We start from the raw sequence: 14699 nt of genomic DNA, 5'->3' as shown, positions 1-14699 counted from the left end.
GAAAAAAATTCGCTCGGGCGCCGGGGATCGAACCCTACCCGGGTTCTATGTACCAAGTGCTCTAACCACTGAGCTACGCCGAAGTTCAATCCACAACACCAGACCGAATCCCCCCCCCCTAGTATTTTCCCTATGTGGCCTTACTACATGAGGTTAGAGCGCTTGGTACGTAGAACCAAGGACCCAGGTCAGGTCCCCGGAGCCGGAGCGAATTATTCTCCTCTAATAACAATAGTTACCATAACAGATAAATTCTGTAGGACTAAAAATTAATCTTTACGTAGCATATTTTTAACTTTTAGGAAACTTTCAACTTTCAATCTTTTAGTGAAATCATAATTCATTATTTTATATAAGTCCACATAACTGTAAATTTGTTAATTTATTTCAGTGCAATTTATAGAACAAGTATATGTTGCCAATTTACTACTGAGTGACAGAGCTGAGATTAAGCAACATATAGTTGAGAAATATGTTTGTAAAATTACATACTACAAAGAGCTTAGTGCTGGAATCAAATTAATATGGTCTGCTTTCAAAGGTAACTCCATTCTAACAATACGGTATAACAATAAAATTATGCAATTGTAGTTAATAATAATTAAATAGTATTTTTAACAGAATTGAGATTGAATTAAAATCCCCCCCCCCCACTATTTTGGATTTAAAGCATGTTAAAAGACACAGTTTCTATTTTACACAGCTTGCAACCATCTTGAATATATACAAAGTATCATACCTTTCTTCTACTGACACTAGCACCGTCTAGCAGATTTTTTTTTTTTTTTTTTTTTTTTAACTATTCTGATTAGTAACAGAGTTGAGGCAGACTTGGGGATAATTTTAAAACATGTAAAGCGTGAACAATTCCAGTTATTTATGAAGCATTTTCCATTGGATAAGAAGAATCAATAAAAATTAACCACATAAAATAATGACATTTTACATTATAGGTATTTGAAAAACAAAAGCAAAATGCTAGGGAGAACACTGCATTTCTGTGTTTTGTCTTCCCTATGACAATTCTTGTAATAATTTAGAAAACGATAAATACAGTTTCTTGAAGCCTGATTCTTTCATTTAAAAATTTAAGAGGAATTTAATTTTATAATTAAGAATCAACATATGTATTTTTTTTTATTATTTTAGCTTGGGGATATCAAAAATGCAAGTTTTGCGAAAACGACAGGCTTACATATGGTACGCAGTGCTCTAGTCATCGAAGAAATAAGAAATAAATACATCAAGTAAATTATAATGTTATTAATTATAGCTGTCTCTTCACACAATAGAGGCTCGCAAAGCAAATATCTTTTTGTTTACTAAAGAATAGGATAATAGTCTTAATCCAAGAATTGAATGTAGCGATCTGCTCTTTGTCTTACTAAACAAACATTTCTTTAGAAGCTTTGTCTGTCTTCAGGCAAATTCCATAACAAGATTGACTCTTCGTCGTTTCTTGCACCAACTGAATAGCGATTACCAACAGAAACATAATATTCGAGGCAACTTGTGATTAATTATTTTTCAAAATAAAAACATTAATCAAATTGAATAAATAGGCCTATATAAAACTACGCCCTTAAGCTAATGGGGTCCCATAAAAGCAGATTTAATTTCGTAATGAAAATCATTAATTATTGAAATACCTCTGACTGAGGTTCTGGCTGATATGTAGGTCCTATATATATTATTAGGCAGTACATCTCACTTGATTTCTGTTAGAGAAAGAACAATAAGCTCTTTACTTACATCTGATTAGTGAAATATGTTAGGCCTACCAGTCAACGATGTATACAATGGAGGGAAAAAGGAAATGGCCTCCCTACCCATTAACTCCAGACTTAGTTGCCTCATGAGTGACTCCTTACTGGTTTCACTTATGAGGTTGAAACCTGTCTTCGAACAGTTGGCTAAACAATAACAAAAAAAAAACAGTTATTGAAAAATTATAGATCCCATTCAATTTTTTAATCTCTACAAACCGTATTTATTGCGGTTGCTAGTGGAACATATTATGTCATCTCTTTTTTTTTTTGCGATTAATTGTCATAAGAATTCACCGCTGTGAAGTAGCCTAATGGTTAGCCTGCCTGACCGTGTTCACATCGTGGTTGGAATAAGTTACCTGGTTGAGATTTTTCCGGTGTTTTTCTTCAACCAATTAAGAGCAAATGTTGGGTAATTTTCGAAGCTGAACCCTGGACTTATCTCGCTAGCATTATGACCTTCATCTCACTCAGACGATAGATAACCAGAGGAGTTCATAAAGCGTCGTAAAATAACTAACTAAAAGTAAGTTGTCATGGAGCGTTGTTATTATGAAAACGTAATATTATGAAGGAAGTATAACGACGAATGTTATGGAGCGCTATACGAAAGAACAACGCGTTGTTATTGTGAAAATATTACAGATACGGATAATGTTATGCAGAGACGATCTAAGACTATGTGGGATTTTCGGTTGACGAAATACGTCTAATCAGTATCCAGTTCAAAGACTGAATAAGATATCTGAGAAGAAAGGATCGATTGTGGACATTAAATCACACAGGCATCCTCGTGCTCGTCGATCTCTTGAAAACAATATCGTCATGAGATAAACAGTGTTAATGCGAGTCCGAAGAAATCAATTCGCCTACGTTCACAAAATTTGGACATTCTGAGAAGCACCATGTAGAAAACTGTGAAGAAAGATCTGCATCGTCATGCTTATAAGCAGAGCTGTGATTCCTTTAACCTGCGCGGTGCAGTAAACGACGCAGCGACTATGCTTCTAGAGGAAAGAAAGATACAGAGAATACCTTTACGATCCCATAAGGAAGCAGTGCTCGCGTGTATACAGGTACAATCGGGTGAAAAATCTTCTAGCAGGTTAATGAAACAAAGTTTTCATGTGTACTAAATGTTTCATTATTGAGCAACACTTGCACTGCAATTTAACACAGTAAACTTCATGCAACTTTGAAAAGTAATTAAATAAAATATATAAACACAATAAACTTACTCATAACATACATAGGCCTAAATAAAATGTAGGCCCTACTTCTATGCATAATAAATACTAATATATGGTTCACTGATCTTTGTGACAATAAATTACAATATACATTCTGATTGTATCAAAAGGAAAAGAGGTGCAGTCGGGTGAAAACTTTTGTTGGGTACTTGTACTCAATGAGGTGGACGGGAGTTCTTCCTGTTGTGTTTTGTTGTGTTGTGTTCACTATGTATTCTTTTAATTACAATGTGATTGAACGAAATTTATTTTTATTCCGCTCTTATTTCCACATTACATACTTTATAAAATATATTACACCCTTTCACATAAAAGTACTCACAGCCAAATTTGTTTATCAATATTTGTTGCACGTTGTGTTTTCTTATTTTTGGCATATTTGTGAACAACGTAAGACTGTTCTGACTAGCCCTTGTGCTCATAGTAAATTAAATGTTCATGTACCTTAGTAAGGAAAACAAACCTTCACGGGACGACTTCCTTTGATATCGTGTTCTCGTTGCGAGTGTACGCTCGTAACTCTATACGTCAGACTGCAGCTATAGTCTAGACACCACTAATCTATTTTCAGTGTTTTGGTTAAAGGAATCGCAGCTCTGCTTATAAGATCCAATTGATTCAACAAATCAAACAAATTACTGTATTTAAGCACCAAGATTTGTCAAAATTGTCGGATTTTGGACGCAGAGAACCTTCGAGTGACACATGAGAAGTTCTTGCATGCACAACGAACTACTATTTGGTGCGGATTTTGGGCAGGTGGTATGATTAGGCCCTAATTTTTCCGAATATGAGACCGGAAATGCTGCAACAGTGAATGGAGAATGTCACCGCAACATAATAATGGAGTTTTCATGGCCTTCGTTGGGCGGCATGGATCTGGAAGTCATTTGTTTGCAGCAGAACGTTGACATCCGTCGCACTGCACGGCGAAAAACTAATTTGTTGCGAGAAATATTTCCCGCGCGTCTCAACTCACGTACCGGTCACCAGAATTGGCCACTGAGTTCTTGTAATTTCATAACCTTTGACTACTTTCTTTTAAGGTTTGTGAAATCTCGTGTCTATGTCAACAACCCACTAACAAAATTCCTGAACGCAAGAAGAAGATTCGACGTGTCATTGACGAAAGTAAGTCGCAACTGCGTGGGAATGTCATTGAACATTTTGTCTGAAGAGAGTACTATTACAGTGGTGGAGGTATTTTCTGTCTGATATAGTGTTCCTGTATTAACTACATTAAATGCACTTCGTGCTACAAGTAAAAATTACTGCAATTTTTATAACTAATGATATTAATCTTGTCCTTTTTATGGCACACTATTAATATTCAGGTAAAATGTGTTCAACTACGTCTTGCAAAGAAGGATATATATTTGTCTAGAATGTTATGTTTTATTTAACGACGTTCGCAACTACAGAGGTTATATCAGCGTCGCCGGATGTGCCTGAATTTTGTCCCGCAGAAATTCTTTTACAAGCCAGTAAATCTACTGACATGAGCCTGCCACATTTAAGCACACTTAAATGCCATCGACCTGGTCCGGGATCGAACCCGCAACCTTGGGCATAGAAGGCCTATATCTCTAGATCTTTCGGTGATTGGAGTAAGTATCTATCATAAGAAGACACAGGGTGATTACTTGCAATGTGAATAGATAGGTTTATATATAATTTTAATATACAAATTTAAATATTTATAATTACTCTTATTTGACAAGCATATATGACACTCATATATGTTTACGAATTACGCTCTCTCCTAACATAGTCGTCGCTAACATCCTAAAATGGTTCCAATAATAAAAATGTTCAATTACTATATTATTAAATTTTTTGATGTCGCAAAGTTGACTAACCTAACTCCATTATCACTACTAGTTACGTGTAGGCTCTTATTTCCAATAATCGGTTTAAAAATATCCTCCCGTCCTACTTTAGCGTTGAAACCCCCCAATAAATTTTTTTCATGCGATATCTAGATAACTGATCAAAAGTGTGTTCCAATTTCTCATAGAAACGATTCTTTATATTGGTCGTCTTTCTTTTCTGTAGGGGAATGAGCATTTATAACTATGATATTGCACCATCTACCCTTAAGTACTAAACACTATAACCTGTTCTATAGGCGAATTTTGTATTATAATTTTTTAATCTGATGGAAGGTTATCACTTTTGTTTTAGATATAAGTAGTGGAAATGATTTGGTTAAAATCTTCTAAAATTCTCCAAGATAAAACAATGAATTTTTAAGTTATTTTCATTTACTTGAATAATTGCAAGTTCGTCACCATACATTAAAATGTTTAAACAAAATCCTTTCCAAGATAAATTCCTTAGGGGGCATCCAGTTTCCATTTTCTCATAGCCTTTTTTAAATAAATATTGAATAATGTTTGAGATAAGCTGCATCGCTGACGTACTCCCCGATTAATTCTAAATGGTTGAGATAATTTATTACCTTTTATTCGTATTGTTGTTCTACCTTTTATTCATATTGTTGTTCTTTTATACAAGATTTTTATGACTCTTCCTATATACAAAGGACCTACATACCATACCTCTGTGTCTATAACACTTCTTTTAATATTCACAGAATATACAGATGTAAAATAATGAAGTTTAATATAATTTTATTATTATTACGACTTAAGTAGCCCTATCATACAGAATAAGACTGTGTAAGTAGGCCTTCTAAAAGCAAGAATGAACTCGATCCGATTACTTTCTTATTGTTACATTGAAACAATAGGAGCTCTGAAGTCAAGTAGTTTTGAAAATATATTACGCCGACATTATGTTAAGGATATTTTAATAGTTTAAAATTATAAAGAGCGAAAAGTGTTTTTTAATATGTTGAAGGAAATGATTAAACCTTGTAGCCACTATTCAGAAAATCGTCACTGAATTCCGAATACTGACAGGTTAATATAATCGTAATTATTGTATAACTCATAAATGTTCTAAAATATGGACGAAGAATCATGGACATTTTGATATGGGTAACAAAGAGGAGAAACTCTTATATCAGAAAAGTAAGATGAAAGTCTTAATAAGAAGATACTGAAAACCAGCCCAATAAAAATTTTACATTACGTTTTATATTACAATATTATTTTGAAACAAAACAAGTCGAGAAACCAGGCCATACGGAAGGTTTCAAACAACCACAGATTAAGAAATAATTTGTCATTAAAACTCTCTCATATACTCAAAGGACTTCCGGCATAACCAAAAACGTTCCTTTCCAATGACATTCATTTTCTACAGCCTACGTGAAAGAAGTTCGCGATTGATTCAGTAAAATTGATTTTCGTTTCTCTGCTCTCCGTTCCAGGACGCCACAGTATAGGGAATGTGTCTTGTTCTTCTTCTAGTTTGAACGACTGCTACTAAGAGGCGCCACCCTTCAGTCAAAGTACTCAGAAAATAACAGCTGCATCGGCAAAACAGTTTCCTGTAACTTGACTTGAAAATAAGAATTATTTATTCATACAAACACACAATCCTGCGACATAATAACAAAATTATTGTTGTACTATATTTAAAAAAGAAGTAATATTGTCGGTACCGTTTCAGAGACCAAGAGAGTAATATGAAAGTTACAAAATTCTGAAATACTTTTAATGCCTGAAATAGCTCAAAATACATGAACAAGATTTGACGTTGTATAAGATAAGTTTGTAGTAGAATCATAGTGAGCACACCGAACGAAGAAACATAGAAGAACTTTGAAGTAGAAATGAGGTGTGAAACGAAATAGGCCATGGGGTTTACCTTGATGATGATGACGATGAAGATACTGCTCATTGTGCTATTGATTATGGTAGTAATGGTTTTGAAGAAGATGGATATCTAAAAGTGTTTATAAATTTATTTGCTTCTTATTAAGGTTTTGGCTGATAATCTATTATCAGGCAGTACAGAAGGCCTACATCTCGCTTGACGATAACTTATGTATCAGAGGAAGAGCAATTTTATTGTTGCATACATCTTACGTCTGATTAGTGAAATATGTTACTAGTCAGTGGAAGGGGAAAGGAACAGGCCTTCTTAACTCATTATCTTCTGAATTAGTTTCCTCATGAGCAATACCTTATTGGCATCACTTCTGAGGTTCCACCAAGTCTTCGTACTATATGAGTTTTTAAGCTTTCACGGTGACTGTGATCAGAATTAGGCTTTTTGGAATTACACTGTTCTTGGAACTTAACATTAACAACTTTTCGGAGATACTTAAAGGTTCCATCATCAGGGCAGATGGTAGAATTAGAGGAATCGCCTAGTGGTATTATCTATCTGTCCTGATGATGGCACCTATATGTAGTTCCGAAAAGTTGTAAATGTCAAGTTCCGGGATACACTGAAATCCCAAAAGCATAATTCTGAGTCTTCGGACTGTTGTCTAACACCAAGAGACTAAAAGGAATATAAATAATTTATTTCGTATTATTATACAACTTTCCTTAGATTTCAAAAAGGCATATGACTCGGTTAAGAGAGAAGTTTTATATAATATTCTTAATGAATTTGGTATACCCAACAAACTAGTTCGATTAATTAAAACCTGTCTCAGTGAAACTTTCAGCAGAGTCCGTATAGACCAGTTTCTATCTGATACCTTTCCAATTCACTTCGAACTAAAGCAAGGAGATGCAGTATCACCTTTACTTTTTAACTTTGCTATAGAATATGCCATTAGGAAAGTTCAGGTTAGCACACAGGGTTACGAATTGAACGGGTTACATTAGCTTCTTGTCTATGCGGATGACGTGAATATCTTAGGAGAAAATCCACAAACGATTAGGGAAAACATGGAAATTTTACTTGAAGCAAGTAAAGCGATAGGTTTGGAAATAAATCCCGAAAAGACAAAGTATATGATTATGTCTCGTGCCAGAATATTGTACGAAATCGAAATATAAAAATTGGAGATTTATGCTGCGAAGAGGTGAGGGAATTCAGATATCTTGGAGCAACAGTAACAAATATAAATGACACTCGGGAGGAAATTAAACCCGGAACAAATATGGGAAATCCCCGTTATTATTCGGTTGAGAAGCTTTTGTCATCTAGTCTGCTGTCAAAAAATCTGAAAGTTAGAATTTATAAACAGTTATATTACCGGTTGTTCTTTATGGTTGTGAAACTTGGACTCTCACTTTGAGAGAGGAACAGATATTAAGGGTCTTTGAGAATAAGATGCTTAGGAAAATAGTTGGGGCTAAGAGGGATGAAGTTACTTGAGAATGGAGAAAGTTACACAACGCAGAACTGCACGCATTGTATTCTTCTCCTGGCATAATTAGGAACATTAAATCCAGACGTTTGAGATGTGCAGGGCATGTGGCACATATGGGTTAATCCAGAAATGCTTATAGAGTGTTAGTTGGGAGGCCGGAGGGAAAAAGACCTTTGAGGAGGCCGAGACGTAGATGGGAGGATAATATTGAAATGGATTTGAGGGAGGTGGGATATGATGATAGAGACTGGATTAATCTTGCACAGGATAGGGACCAATGGCGGGCTTATGTGAGGGCGGCAATGAACCTCCAGGTTTCTTAAAAGCCATTTGTAAGAAAGTAAATACAACTTTCCCATATGACGAGTGTGAATGAAGAAATTCTGTAATACTTATAATAATTTAAAGTGTTAGTAAATTATTTAATCTATTGATGGGAGTAAAAAAATATGAATACAGTACTTTGGGAATTGAGAAAGCTAATGATCTGCAAAAAGAAAATGCAATTTTTTTTTCTCATTCTTGCAGCTATTCATGTTGCAAAAAAACAGAAGTTTCGCTAAGTTACATTGAGACAAGCCTGAAGTGGACTAATGAAGACCTCCCCGGAAGTAAACATGTGATGTAGCCTACGTCGAAAAAGTAATTTTAAAATATTTATTTTTAACAATAAATTATTTCATTCAATAGCTGAATAAAATCATATGCTTATTTAGTCCAATCAGCTATAATCTATACTAATAATAAATCTGTAGCCGAAATTTTTCTGGTAATTTTCGATTTTCCAAAAATAATTGGTCCTAACATATATAATTAACCACCCTCAAACCGAAATCGCTTTTCTGAAATTTTTGTTTGTATGTCTGTCTGTCTGTCTGTCTGTCTGTCTGTCTGTCTGTCTGTTTGTTACCTTTTCACGTGATAATGGCTGAACGGATTTCGATGAAAATTGGAATACAAATTAAGTTCGTTGTAACTTACATTTTAGGCTATATGGCATTCAAAATACATTATTTAAAAGGGGGGTTATAAGCGGGCCTGAATTAAAAAATCGAAATACCTCGCTTATTATTGATTTTTGTGAACAATGTTGCATAACAAAAGTTTCTTTAAACATAATTTGTGATAAGTTTTATTCCATGAAAATTTTTGATAAGACTGATATTTAATGAGATAAATGAGTTTTAAAATTAAAATAACTGCCATCTAAGGCCGTGTAATGAATTAAAAAAACAAATGATTTCGTCTATAAGGGGCCTTGGACAACAACAATCGAAAGCTATGAAAGATAGCCTACAGAGAATGTTTCTGTGTTTGTATGAAGTAATATCGGAAGCTAAATTAACCGATTTGTATAATTAATTATTATTTCATCATTGGAAAGTGTAGTTTCTCTAGATGGACATAATGCTATAATGTTATTACAGTAACTTCTGATATAATATAATATAATATAATATAATATAATATAATATAATATAATATAATATAATATAATATAATATAATATAATATAATATATAATTTATAATGTAATGTAATATTATATAATATAATTTAAGTTATTTGAAGGGTTCAGAACCATAGTGGGCCAAGCGCCATTTACTGAATACGTAGAAAACAAGGGTAAAAATTATGTTATTACCATAATTAAATGGAAATATATAACAAGTAAAATAAAGTATACACATTAAATCTAAATAATGTCAATGTTCATTAAACTATGGTTGCATGTAATAAAAATTAAGAAACATGTTAAAGGAATTGTCATTGCACCAAATGAGTGGTCTCTGGACAAAAATGATCGCATTTTAATTATTTGGATGCAATTTAAATTAAGTAACATATTAAACGATTTATCCTTCTATCAAACACGAATGTTCACTGGATCAAATGTTCTATTTTAATTATGTAATTACTTTATATTTATTTCTAACGGGTGCAGCGGAGCGCACGGGTACGGCTAGTAGTTAATATAGGTGTAATGAAATATGCCCCTTAAATTATTTTCCTTAATCATGAAACACAGATTGCAGTTTTGTTGGTTACATCCTACAAAGAGTTCTTCAATTATAAGCTTAACAGAGTGAGCGGAGATTTACTTTGTTTACTATGACTAGTTGATTTAATAAACTATACGTACGTTTTACTGCAAATGAATACACATAATCCAAGCAGTGGCGCAAATAATCCATGAAGAAGAACCAAGGCTGGCCAGCCGGCTGCTGGCTTCATATTCACATGTCCTAGCAGACGTATACGATCATCTAATCAGAACGAAGGTATAGTGTAATCAGCATGAAGATTCCCCCAACAGTTATCGCTGGTTTTCGTATCCGGATTTCGGTACCTATCTTTGCTCCTCAAATTCGTCACACGACGCTACGCGGCAAGACAATTAAGTTATTAGGACTTAAATACATTTTCGGAAAGGTAAAAGTATCCCCTATACATTGCTATTAAGGGGTTAAGTACAGCTTATAGCAGTAACATTTTGGAAATATTCAACATTTTTTTCTCCATGACTGTATCTTGTACAATAATGAACATTAGTATGTGTAAAACACTGTCCTTCTGCTATATTGAAAAAAAAAAATATTTCTACGGTTAAAAAAAAATATTTATTTTATTTATTTTATTTTATTTTTTTTAAATTCAGTTCACTGTTCAGTGATGAAGCGTTTCCCACATAACTAAAAAACTATCCAACATTCTGTGATGAAATTTTTGTGTGTATTTATGCATGTCATATCTACAATATGATGCAAGATTACATCCATACCTTTGGTAGATTGTCTGATAAAAAGTAAATTCTTTTTAGAAATGGACAAATATATTTTCTCCTAACTCAAAATAAAAAAATATATATATTTATTACGTAATGTAGTTGAAAGAGTATGATATTGTAAACATGAGTTTCAGCAATGAAATAAAAGAGAGAGAACATAGGAAGTTAACAAGTGTATGAATTATGAGGGAAACACTTCATCACTGCTCAGTGAACTGCCAGCATTTTGAATTTTGAAAAAACAAATATAAATAATTTTTTTTAATCGTAAAAATATTGTTTTTTTCATATAGAATAAGGACAGTGCTTTACACATACCAATTTTAATTATTGTACACGATATAGAAATGGAAAAAAAAATGTTGAATATTTCCAAAACCCCTTAAGCAGTGGTCGGCAAATCTGACTACGAAACTAGTTACCCGTATTAAAATCATGGACAGGATAGCTTGCCTTTTTAGGATTTTTGCGGGATATTCCTTTACAAATTAGAAGCAAATGTTGGACAATTTTCGACATTGGTTGCCATGCCTCAATTAGCCATAATTAATTTCGACTTAATGTATCATCATTCAATAGTTTTAGATGAGTTATAAATAGCATGAAGCAGGATGTAAAACCATTAACTTACACACAGATGGCAATATTCTGAAAAAGTTTCAGAACTCTCAGGAGAACGACGGGGCGTTAAACGTGGACTTTGCCGGAAGTGAGCGTTGTTTAAACTAAGTCAATATATGAAAGGAATGCGGTCCTACGGACTTCAACAACCATCCCCACGGTAGCAGTAGTGAACACAATAAGCACCTCGTTAATTGAAAAAAATACCTCCATTACACACCATGAAGGCGCTTTAGTGGGAAAGGAGGTATAGTAGAGCGTCTTATTTAGGCACAGTGAAACAAAGTGCAGGTACCGTGTGGGGGCAGGACGAGCCGAACGATAAACACGAGGGATGCACAAGGTTTTAGTTACAACATTTATGGCGGAGCATTAATTAAAATTATATTTTCTAAAAACACACAAAAAATAACACAAATTCCATAACGTTAACAACCAAGCAATTATAACGTAGAAATAATTCAATATAACAAATCAATTTTGCTACTTATATGATGTTGCTTTCAAGCAGGATTTTTTTACGATCATGAATTTCATGTATGACTAACATAATATCACTTTCTTCTGTGGCCAAATTAACAAAACTACAGTAGGCCTATACTGGTCTGAAGTGATCAGGTACAGTGCCTAAATAAATTGAACTTTTAGAAGGGGTAATTACGTTTAGGAAATAGTGTTGTCACTTCAGAACAATATACTGTAGTTCTGTTAATTCGGCCACAGAAGACGGTGATATTATGTTAGTCATACACAGAATGAAATTCATGACCGTAAAAAAAATGCTGCTTCAAAGCAACATCATATAAGTAGCAAATTTGATTTGTTATATTGAATTATTTCGTTACAATTGCTTGTTTGCTAAAATGTGTTTACAGTATAACGTTATACAATTTGTGTTCTTTTGTTTTGTGATTTTGGAAATTATAATTTCAATTAATGCTCCGCCATAAATGTTGTAACTAAAACCTTCTGCATCCCACTTGTTTATCGTCCGGCTCGTCCTCCCCCACACGTTACCTGCACTTTGTTTACGATTTCACTGTGCCTAAACGAGACGCTCTACTGTAGGTTCACATGCTTTCATGAACTCGGCACTAGAATGATGTCGTGTGACAGATATCATGATCCGATCGTCTTTTAGACTCAATATGCAATTTTTAAGTCATTGTCTAAACAACAATAAAAATTCATATCTTGCAAACCATTCATGATAGAAGTACGAGTGATATGTGCAGTTGTGTTTATTTTACTCATGGTATATGTCCAGTCCTCTCACCCCCTTAATATCAACTTCAGAATCACCCGAATCACCTAATATATTATCTATACTGAGATGGATATGTTAAATTATAAGGAAACTACAAATAATATTTCTTTTTCATCTTTGAGCGTCATACATTTCTGTATACAAATCACCTACATACTATGACTTATATTCTCTGTGGATAGGTTTCTAATGTATTTTCCTGCGAATTTCTTTGCTTTCGTAACTGTGCGAAGTACAAAGGAAAAATATTGTAATATTCTCTCAAATCGACATGAATACATTTGAAGCAATGCAAGTGTTTTTCACTTATACCATGAGGGCGGTTACGATGTAGAACTATTTCTTTCACCTCACAAGATATGAGGAGGTAACTTGGGAATAGCCCGTTACATAAAACTGCAATTCCTTCTCGCCGCTACAGCTCGCAAATAAAAAGTCACAGAGAGATACATATATACCGTTGAACAGATGAAAAGACCTGCACCACACGAGATATGAACGGCCGCTGCCTGTTGAGTCTGAGCATTCTGGTAACATAACCACATATGTTCCACATTTTCTTCGCTAGTGAGTTACCATGCTTTGCATTTTATGTCACCTCGTTTGAACCATATGCCAATAACGTCAACACCTCACTTCAACTTTTGTTTTTTGTTAATTGATTTGTTGGTAGCCGGCTGGTTTTTTGGTTGGTTTGTTGATTTATTTGTCGGCCTATTGTTCGATCAATTAATTGGTCAGTTGGTTAAGTTGGAATGATGTATCAAGATTGGTTGGGTTGGACTGTTGGGTAGCATGTGATGAGGTTTTATAGATGTGGGTAGAGTTGGTTAGGCTTACGTTATTTTTTTCTGTTGGGTCGAGTTGGTTTGGATTTGGTTTGGTTCGTTTGTAACAGCGTTTCTCAAACTATGGTCCGCGGACCACCTTTGGTCCTCGAGGTCTGCCCTTGTGGTCCTTCAAAAAAGACAGAAGAAAAAATAAAATTCGAACGAATTGCGTTTCGTACTATAGCTTAAAATCGTAGAGTTTGGAAATGACACATGACAATTGAATTTCACTTTCTCTCCCAGTAAAGACATTTTATGAAATTTATTACCCTACCCGTCTGTAGACTTCCCACTCTACTCTCAACAACAAAAGAGGGATTTAAAGCACTATATACGGCGTGTTTCTCGACATCTTTTCCCTGCACATCTGGCACCGCGCCTGTAACCCAGCCAGGGACTACCCGAATTCATAACACAGGACCAAAGCACCGAACCTTAATTCAATTTTAAACTATAAGTATACTGGTATTAAAATATGCTACGAAAATGGTAAATTTGCTTTCAAAGGGAACAAAAGTAAGGTGGTCCGCGGAACTGTTCTGACTTTAAAAAGTGGTCCCCACTTCAAAAAAGTTTGAGAAACACTGGTTTGTAACATTTCAAGTAGATCATTTGGTTGAGTTATTTTTGTATTAGCTTGGATTTAACTGGCTAGTCGGTTCTGATTGGTCTATTTGTTAGTTACTTGGTTAATGAGTTTGTTTTTTGGTTGATTGGTTGGTTTGTTAATGGATTGGTTGTTGGTTAATGAGTTGGTTAGTTCATTGCTTGTTTGGTTATTGAATTGGTTGATTTGTTTGTTGGTTAATGGATTGGTTGGTTGGTTAATGGGTTGGCTGATTGATTAATGGATTGATTGGTTGATTGATTAATGAATTGCTTGATTGTTTAGTTGATTGGTTGGATGGTTAATGGATTGGTTGATTGGTTAA

Source organism: Periplaneta americana, chromosome 4, assembly GCF_040183065.1.
Source record: "Periplaneta americana isolate PAMFEO1 chromosome 4, P.americana_PAMFEO1_priV1, whole genome shotgun sequence".
NCBI classification, from domain to species: Eukaryota; Metazoa; Arthropoda; class Insecta; order Blattodea; family Blattidae; genus Periplaneta; species Periplaneta americana.
This window is presented reverse-complemented; position numbering follows the sequence as displayed.